Consider the following 10,407-nt stretch of genomic DNA (forward strand, 5'->3'; position numbering starts at 1 on the left):
CTCATTCACTCATTCCCTTCACCTTCCCCCTCACTCCTTCCTTTCCCCTTCTCTCTCACCCCTTCCCGCATCCCCCTTCCCTCTCACTCACCCCTTTACTACCCCTTCCTTCTCATTCATCCACCCCTTTCCTTCCCTCTCACTCTCTCACCCTTCCTACCTTTTAACTCCTTCCCTCCCCTCTCACCCTCTTTTCTCTCACTCCTCCTCCATTTCCTTTCCTTCCCTCTCACTAATCCACTTTTCAATCCTCCTTCCCTCTCAATCACCCCTTTCCCCCCATTCACCCCATAAGAACATAAGAAATTGCCATGCTGGGTCAGACCAAGGGTCCATCAAGCCCTGCATCCTGTTTCCAACAGATCCCAAACCAGGCCACAAGAACCTGGCAAGTACCCAAACACTAAGAAGATCCCATGCTACTGATGCCAGTAATAACAGAGGCCATTCCCTAAGTCAACTTGACCAGTAGCAGTTAATGGACTTCTCCTCCAAGAGCTTATCCAAAACCTTTTTTAAACCCAGCTACACTAACTGCACTAACCACATCCTCTGGCAACAAATTCCAGAGCTTAATTGTGCGTTGAGTGAAAAAGAATTTTCTCCGATTGGTCTTAAATGTGCTACTTGCTAACTTCATGGAGTGCCTCCTAGTCCTTCTATTATCCGAAACAGTAAATAACCAATTTGCATCTACTCGTTGAAGACCTCTCATTATTTTAAAGACCTCTATCATATCCCACTTCTGCCATCTTTTCTCCAAGCTGAACAGCCCTAACCTCTTCAGCCTGTTCCATCCCCTTTTATCATTTTGATTGCCTTTCTCTGTGCCTTCTCCATCACAACTATATCTTTTTGAGATGTGGCGACCAGAATTGTACACAGTATTCAAGGTGCAGTCTCACCGTGGAGCGATAGAGGCATTATGACATTTTCCGTTTTGTTAATCATTCCCTTCTTAATAATTCCTAACATTCTGTTTGTTTTTTTGACTGCTGCAGCACACTGAACCGAAGATTTCAATGTGTTATCCACTATGACGCCTAGATCTTTTTCCTGGGTGGTAGCTCCTAATATGGAACCTAACCGTGTAACTACAGCAAGGGTTATTTTTCCCTATATGCAACACCTTGCATTTATTCACATTAAATTTCATCTGCCATTTGGATGCCCAATTTTCCAGTCTCACAAGGTCCTCCTGTAATGTATCACAATCCGCTTGTGAATTAACTACTCTGAATAATTTTGTATCATCCGCAAATTTGATAGCCTCACTCATCGTATACCTTTCCAGATCATTTATAAATATATTGAAAAGCACCGGTCCAAGTACAGATCTCCGAGGCACTCCACTGTTCACCCTTTTCCACTGAAAAAATTGACCATTTAATCCTACTCTGTTTTCTGTCTTTTAACCAGTTTGCAATCCACAAAAGGACATCACCTCCTATCCCATGACTTTTTAGTTTTCTTAGAAGCCTCTCATGAGGGACTTTGTCAAACGCCTTCTGAAAATCCAAATACACTACATCTACCAGTTCATCTTTATCCACATGTTTATTAACCCCTTCAAAAAAATGAAGCAGATTTGTGAGGCAATACTTCCCTTGGGTAAATCCATGTTGACTGTGTTCCATTAAACCATGTCTTTCTTTATGCTCTGTGATTTTGATCTTTAGAACAGTTTCCACTATTTTTCCTGGCACTACTCCTCCCTTTCCTTCCCTCTTACCACTTTCCCTCTTACTCACTCCTCCTTTCCTTCAATTCTTTCCCTCCCCTCTCACCCTCTTCCCTCTCAGTCACTCCTCTTCCATTCCCTTTCCTTCCCTTCTCTCTCACTCACACCTCCCCTCAAACACAACCCTCATCATTTCCCTTCTCTTCCACTTATTTTGCTCAGTTCCCTTTTCCTCCTCTCCTTTCTCAGTAAAAAGGAAGGAAATGGAAGGGAAGCTGAGTGAGCGAGGCAGATGGAAAGGTAAGAGACAGGGAGAGAAGATGAGAGAGTAAGATATTCTCACTCCTCCTCCGTTACCTTTCACAGCCTGCCTCCCTTGCTCACCTCCTGTGGCCTGTCACATCACCATGGTCATCTTCAGCCCACTGGAGGTGATACTCTTGGGGGCCATTCTTCACCAGTCTGTCGACATCCTCTTCAGTATGCGGGGATGGAACCCTCACGGGCAGGTCTTCAATGCGCCACCTGGGTTCTGATCATTTATTTATTTATTAAAGGCTTTTCTATACCGAATTTCTTGATACAAATCAAATCAACTCGGTTTACATCAAACAATTAGGAACTATAACCAACCAAACAGTAAATACAATTTGAAGGAGAGTAAAGTTACATTATAACAAGGATGCATAACTTGGAGGAGGAAAAATAAGAGGGGGACGAGAGATTAAGATATACATTGGGGTATGCGAAAGTGCAGATAGAATACCTCATGATAAATTTGTAAACATTCTCTTAAAAATTTATATACACGGTTTAGAATTTGTAAAGTGTATAGTTGCTAGAAATGTTGTAAGTCAGGCTGTTGGGCTGGTGTCGGAGAAGGCTCGGCAGAACAGCCATGTCTTTAATTTCTTTTTAAAAGTTAGTAGACATGATTCCTGCCTGAGGTCCGGAGGCATGGTGTTCCAGATAGAGGGACCTGTGATGGAGAATGATCGGTCTCTGATATTTGAGTGTTGTATAGCTTTGATAGAAGGCACATGTAAGGATCCCTTGTAGGCGTCCCTTAAAGGTCTAGCTGTTGAGTGTAGTTTGAGGGGGTATCGTAGATCGAGGGGGGTCTGATGGTGAATGTATTTGTGGATTAATGTAAGAGATTTATGAAGAATCCTGAATTGTACAGGGAGCCAATGTAGATCCTTTAGAATGGGAGAGATATGCGCTCTTCGATTGGTGTTTGTCAAGATTCTCGCCGTTGCGTTTTGGAGTAGCTGAAGAGGTTTTACAGTGGAGGCCGGGAGTCCTTGCAAAATGGAATTACAGAAGTCGATTTTGGTGAAAAGAATGGCTTGGAGGACCGATCTAAAATCATAGTGGAATAGGAGCGGTTTGAGTTTTTTGAGTACTTGTAACTTGTAGAAGCACTCCTTTGTGGTGTGTTTTATGAATTGCTTTAGGTTCAGGTGACTGTCAATGATGACGCCTAGATCTCTAGCGTGTGAAGTATGTATGCTTGTATGCATCTGGTGTTGAAGGGGACTACTTTCTGGGGTGATTAATAATAGTTCGGTTTTGGTAGTGTTGAGCACCAGATTAAGGTTAGAGAGGTGATGATTGATCGTTTGCAGATGAGAGTCCCATAGCTTAATTGTAGATTCTAGAGAGTTGGATATTGGAATTAAAATTTGAACATCATCTGCGTAAATATAGAACTTGAGTTTCAGGTTAGAGAGTAAATGGCAGAGGGGCAACATGTAAATATTGAAAAGTGTGGGCGATAGAGAGGAGCCCTGGGGGACTCCGAATGGTGCATTAGTGTGAGAGGATTCCTTATTCTTGATTTTCACCTTATAGCCTCTATTGCTAAGGAAGGATTTGAACCAACTAAGGACTGATCCTGTAATACCTATGTCTGATAGACGGTTTAGAAGGGTGTCATGGTTTACCGTATCGAAAGCTGCAGAAATGTCAAGGAGAGCTAAGAGGAATGATTGTCCTTTATCAAAGCCACTGTAAACTTGATCGAGGAGTGAAATGAGGAGTGTTTCGGTATTGTGCTCTTTTCTAAAGCCATATTGCGATGGGTGAAGAAAGTTATGATCTTCTAAATAATTTGAGAGTTGTTTATTTACAATTTTCTCTATGATCTTGGCTACGAACGGGAGATTTGATATAGGGCGATAGTTGTTAAGGTCGTCCGGATCCAGGTTAGGTTTTTTGAGAATAGGTTTGAGTGTGGCCATTTTGAGAGCATCCGGGTATATACCTTGTGAGAGGGAGCAATTGATAATATCGGCTAGATGTTTGGAGATGTATTCTGGTATGAGAATCAGAGATTTGGAAGGTATTTGGTCTAGAGGGTGAGTCGAAGGCTTCAATCTTTTTATCAGGTTTTCCACTTCTAACGTGTGGGTAAGGTCAAAGGAATCCAAACTTATGTCTGTGTTCCGTGGGTGGAGAGTGTTCTGAGGCTGTGAGTTTAGGTTGGTTGGTAATCTAGCCATCATGTGCCCTCGGGAGGGTAGATCCCTGTGGACACATCATCATTGCACCGCTGCAGGTCTGTTCATGTGCCCACGGGGGATGGAATCCCCATGGGCAGGTCATCATCGTGCTGCTGTGGTATTAGGCAACTCTGTTTGGGTGGGCCTGAGCCCAAAGTGGATGGGCCATGGCCACCCAGGCCCACCCATAGCTACGCCTCTGGTGGGAAGTGGGGGGAGTTGATTCAAGACACATGGTTTTAAACAACGTCTTCTGTCATAAAACTGATGTAGCTCTGCCTAGGGTCAATAGAGAGGAGTTTGAGATAGAGCTGTTCTTTGCTCTGAGTAGATTTCTGATCAGTAAAGTGATTGATAAATGCCATTAAGTAAAGGGAGTTCATGAGAAGTGCAAATAGCTATATGCAAACATTGGAGGGGAAGGTGGGGGGGTTTTTTCTTTCAGTTTTGAAGGCACTGGAGGAGTTTTTAGATGTGATTTGAAGGCACTGGAGGAGTTTTTAGATGTGATTTGGAATTTGAAGAGGAGAGACAAGGGAGTCCTAACTCAGAATTCCACCTAGGTATAAGTGGGGAAATGTGAGCTTAGATATGTAAAAGATTTTTCCTGCTTGCAGCCTCCCAAGAGTGAGGTTGTGGTGTTTTGAAAAGAATCTTTGTCAAGATCACTGACAACCAGAAAGACCTAAGCTCCAGAGAAAGAGTTTGAGCCTAGTTGGGGGAAGCCCATAGTGAAGAGACAGAAAACATACTGATACTTGCCAGTTTAACCTGGCACTCGTGGAGTGGAGGACAGAGGCTGAAGCAGCTCTCTGGGATCTCAACACTAGGGCTCAGCTGAGAGCAGAGTGTGGGAAGAGGACTCAGAGAACTGCGATTTATGGGGAAGGACAGGAGATAAATGATGAAAGGGGGATGAGGTGAAAAAGGAGAGCATGCTTGGGGGTGTCATCAGAGGGAATGAATGTTTGGGGGAGTTGAGCAATGGGGTGAATGGTTTGGGGGATGACACAAATAGTAGTGGATGCTGGAGGAGGATGAATTCTTGAGGGAGGTGGCACAAAATGGGGTGAGCATTGGGGAGGCGAGCAGGTATTTGAATGATGGGAGCAGCACAAGAAGAGAAGTGAATTCTATATCTCCCTTAAGTCAGCTGCCTAGCATCCTTTTTCTTCACAAGGTTTGTGCTGCTATGTATTTTCCAGCAGATGTGAGAGGCCTGGGGCTAAGGGGGAGGGAATGGGATGCATGAGATCCATGTGAGAGTTACTAGGGGAAGGGAGGTTTTCAGTTGTGCTGAGCTGTATGTGTATGTGTGCATGAGAGAAAGAGAGAGGGGAAATTGCTGGTTGGGAAGGAGGAGGAGATGTCAGTTGCTGCAAGGTGGGGGAGTATATTTTTCTGGAATGATGGTGGAGAGCAAAAGCATGAATATATGAGTGCTCAGCAATTCTCCCTCTTAAAAACTGCTCCTCCTTGGCAACTCTGCTCCAACTAGATAAAGGCCTCCAGGCCCAGACCATCTCACTCCTCCCTTCCTCCAAGCAGAAAAAAGGCTCCAGGCCCACCCCACCCCTCCCCCCGTGGTCATACTGACTTTAACATGACCATAGTAACACTGCTGCATTCTTCATCTCGTTAGTTTAGTTCATCTGACTTAACGTCACCAACTACATTAAAACTATGACAATAATACAATATTTTGTTTTTCTAGACTGCTTTTCCAATTTTATAGTTTCTAACATTTTTTTCAGGTGTGAATCCTTGCCCAAAAGAACTTTACATCTAAGGGAGTAAAGTGACAGCTAGTTTATAACATGTTTTAATTCAGATATGCCCCTGCCCCAAAAGTTTAGCATGTAAGGCACTGAAGTGACTTGCCCATTCACAAAGCACACCAGTGAGGGAAGTGAGGTCTGAACTCTGCTTTTTCGGGGTTCACTAGAACACTCCTTCTCCATTACCATATTGTTTTAATCCAGATTTGTACATAGACCCCCTATTGGAAAATGAAGCAGACATTACAAAATAGGTTCCTAAATGTGATAAATGACAGATAACTCTCTCCATAAAGCATGTCTTGTTAATAGAAGACTAGATGATTCCTGGTCATAAAAGACAATCAAAACAAACCCTAGTTTTTCCCCATACATACATGGACGTTTATTTATTTGTTTATTTAGTTCCAGTTCTACTGTTTTCTTTTAAAATTGGAACCATAGGTCTATGCAAGCCTTGAGGCCAACCAAGGACTGGCTCTACCTGTTTTTTTTAATTTGAAGTGATTGGATAGCCCTATCATTAAGAGCTTGCTTCACAAATATTAAAAGGTGGACTAATGTTAATACCCACAATCATGATTTTAAAAAAAGGCAGAATCTCATCTCTATATATTCTTTTGGAAAGGAGTTTTGAGTCTAAAGCTGGATTTTACCATGTTGCTAAAATAAAACTGCAGCAAGTCTTCCCAAACCTGTACTGGGGACCCCATAACCAGTCGGATTTTCGGGATATCCACAATGGATATGCACAAGATAAATTTGCATATCATGGAGATTCAGTATATAACTCCTCCTTAAAGTGCCAATCTGGTACAGAGGGGGATATAAAGTTATTAATAAGTGCTTTGGGGTAGGGACCTTGGCTAGCTTTAATTTCTCTTCCCATCTCAAGGTATAGGTCCTTCGGAGTAGAGGTAGAAAGGAGTCCTCTCTGGTCCCAGTATGGGGTGACTAGTGAGCTGTGTTGGAACTCCCTCATTCTGCTGTGTGCTGAGTGTTGTGTGCCAGATAAACTACACTTGGACCACATAGGCAGTGTCCAAAATAATGCTTTACTGATATAGTTTTGTTGAATGACACAATTAAATACGGTAAATCACATACCAAGGTCTCTATAGTTCCTCTCGTAAAGGCCGATACAGTCGGAGCGCACTGTTAACCTGCCCTTGGACAAGCGTTTTCTCTTACCCCTTTATTCAGTAAGGGGAGGAAAACGTGCGTCCAACTCGCGGTACCTAATAGCGCCCTCAACATGCAAATGCATGTTGAGGGCCCTATTAGGTATTCCCGCTCAATACAGTAAGTAAAATGTGCAGCCAAGCCGCACATTTTACTTTAAGAAATTAGTGCCTGCTTTTCTGTGCACCCTCCGACTTAATATCATGGCGATATTAAGTCGGAGGTCCTGAAGGGTAAAAAAAGTTAAAAAAAAAAAAGAAAAAAAATTTTAAATGGGCTGGCGGCTGTCGGGCCGAAAATCGGACGCTCAATTTTGCCGGCGTACGGTTTCCGAGCCCGTGGCTGTCAACGGGCTCGAGAACCGACGCCGGCAAAATTGAGTGTCGGCTGTCAAACCCGCTGATAGCCGCCGCTCAGGGCTAAAAGGAGGCGCTATGGACGTGCTAGTGTCCCTAGCGCCTCCTTTTGCCTGTTTCTACCGCACCACCTAATTTGCATACTGAATCGCGCGCACCGGCAAGTGGCTGGTGCGCGTGCCGGGAGAGCGGGCGTTCGTCCGCTCTCTGGCGGACTTTACTGAATCGGCCTGTTAATTACAGATCTTTTCTCCTCTGCCTGTGCATTAGTCTTCATTAGGCCAGGAATTCATCCATACTTCTGGATTTGATGGTATGAAAGTTCCCCATAGGTTAGGGCCCCTTTGGAAGTGGGAAAACAACCCTCCCGGATGGCATAAAAAATTATGTTGGCACAGAGAATAATATTTTCTATCCCTCAGGGCTCTTTATGGATTCTGTATGAGTGTCTTCCCCTGTACTTGGATTTTTTACTTACAGTTAGTAGATTTTTTTCTTCTCGCAGGATCCCCTGTAAGAGGGATCCTAGATGGATTTGAAGGTCCACCAAGGAAGGGTAGGAAGAAGAGCAGAGAATACTTCCTCCCAGATGTTGAAAAAGCAAAATCTTTTTTCCCCAACTCAGATAATCAGGAATTCTTCTGCAGTGGGTCACCACCTCGTTAGGGCAGGTCTTCCCTAAACACTGGGCATCTTTTAGCACAGGGTTCCCCATTCCCTGGCTTTGGAAAGGCCCAGGCCTCCAGCAAGGCTTCTCTCAAATAAGGCTAAAATCCCAAAAATAGTCCCAAGGCAACCCCTCTGAACCTCATTTGGAGAGAACAGCAGGGGAGCCCTATGGCCTATCCTAGTGGGGTCTCAGAGGGTATCTGAGGCTCCAAGTAGGCCTAAAATTCAAACAGAGATGCTATTTTTCCTCTCTCTATAACTTCCAAATAATTCTGCCCCGAGCCTATTGCAGAGCTCTGCTATAAAACCTCAGGATCAAGGATATCCATTAAAGCTCCACCAGTGGGAGGGCTGTCTACAAATGGGTATTCCCCTAATTATTTCCCTAACTGCACTAGATCTATTAGTAACCCAAAGGTGGTCTGGGTTACAAGTATATGCAAATTTATCTCATGCATATTCATTGTGGATATCCTGAAAACCAGACTGGCTGAGGAGTCCCCAGAACAGGTTAGGAAGATTTGAACTACAGACTATAGTCCGAGCTTGTTCCCCCAATTCATCCCTGGAAGGGATACTGATATTTAAGATCATATTGTTATGATACAAAAATTGATTGATCTCTAATAAGAATATAAATACAGTTTTTAAAAATAGTTTTCTAAACTTCTATTATCTGCTCATTGAAAAAAGTAGCACCAAAAACCATTTTAAAAATTCCAGTGCAAAAACATTAGCCTGTAAAATTAGACTACAGAAATCTTGAAAAAGAAATTACAAATAAATTCATAAAATAGCTACTATAGGATACTATTCTCCAATCAAAAGTGAGATTTTACTATATCTAGTGAGAAATATTCAAAGAAATTAGCTTCCAAGATTGTGCAGTGCTAGCATCTGAGGTTTATCTATTTTTATTCTTTAACCCAGATCTGCTCCTATGTTTCTGTGTTTCTTAGTTGGCGTTACAAAGATAGCATGAAGCAATAAAAGGATACTATCAATAATAATAATTAAAAAAAAAAAGCAACATAATTTAAACTTTCTATTCATACTTAAAAAAATGCACAAATCTCTCTAGTGTTGCTAGTCAGATTAACTCATTATACAGAATAGAGATCAACATAAATACCAATTATTCTAGTTTCTGGACATAAACAAGCGGAGCCTGTCTCTTGACAGCCCTACCAGATGCATTTTGGTACCTACAGTTTTAATTTCAATTGGAAGAAACAGGACTCCAAATACCACAATGCACTGGGATATAATTAAAAAAAAAACAAACAAACCTCGGGTGGTCAAAAGTCTCCCTTTAAAAACCAGGTCACACATCACAATCATTGATTTGCGATAGCTGGGGGTGGAAATATCAGCTTTCCTCCTGTACAAGAACAGTGTCAGTTTTACATTTATGTTTTTCCCATTGACATCAGAAGGCTACTTCCACTGACAGATCTGTTTGTTTTTTTTCCCTCTTTTTGGTACTGATGCAAGACTTTGATAAAGTCTACCCCACCTAACACAATGTGGCCTTTGAAGTCCTGATTTCCTGTTGCATTTTTAAGAGAGGTGGGGGAACAGAGAAGAGTTTTAAAAGTGTCAGCGTTTGCTTTAAAGCCCTGGCTCGAGTATATTTTTCGGTACCATTAAAATTCTCCCGAGATGCTAAGGCTAGGAGACGGAATTTCGTTCCCCTACTCTCATTTTCATCATTCCGTTTAAAGTGCAGGAAGCGTTACCCGCATGGGGAGTTGACAAGTTTTCGCCAGGTCCGGAACGTCTCCTACCATCCGATGTCAAACAGACGATTTTACAGCTTTGACGCGTTGTCGGTGGCTTATGTGCCAAACTTACCAGTATTGTTTTATGAGAATTTTCGCTGGGTTGGGGTTTTTTTTTCGCTTTTGTTTCTCTCGATCAACTTCGAATCCTACAGTTCCAGCAGGCCCAGCACTATTTGTTACCGTTGCTGCCGTTTCCATGACAGTGAGACACGCTACAATCTTAGAAATCGAGTTCTGATTGGTCGGTGCTACGGCTGGCAGTGCCATAGCAACTGTATTGTTGTTAGGTGGGAACGAAGGCAGCTGCAGATCGAAATTACAATTGAGCGATTATTGGGAGGAAGAGCTGGTTTACTAAGGCTTTCCTCCCATTCTGTCTCTGTGGAGAAAATGCTTAGTAAATCAGGACGTGTTCTTTTTTTTTTTATGTTAAATAAACGTTTTTTTGACTCT

At 42.7% G+C, this 10,407-nt stretch overlaps 1 protein-coding gene across 1 annotated transcript in view; it reads right to left on the reverse strand.

Moving 5' to 3' along the window:
* The window catches only part of HYDIN (HYDIN axonemal central pair apparatus protein), a 1,819,717-nt gene extending 1,809,613 nt beyond the window's left edge, over positions 1-10,104 (reverse strand). Inside the window, exon 1 of the mRNA XM_029609235.1 lies at positions 10,025-10,104. The gene's annotated coding sequence lies outside the window, so the exon portion shown is untranslated. The remainder of the gene's footprint in view (positions 1-10,024) is intronic.
* Positions 10,105-10,407: the final 303 nt, after the last annotated feature.

Source organism: Rhinatrema bivittatum, chromosome 7 (genome assembly GCF_901001135.1).
Source record: "Rhinatrema bivittatum chromosome 7, aRhiBiv1.1, whole genome shotgun sequence".
Taxonomy (NCBI): Eukaryota; Metazoa; Chordata; class Amphibia; order Gymnophiona; family Rhinatrematidae; genus Rhinatrema; species Rhinatrema bivittatum.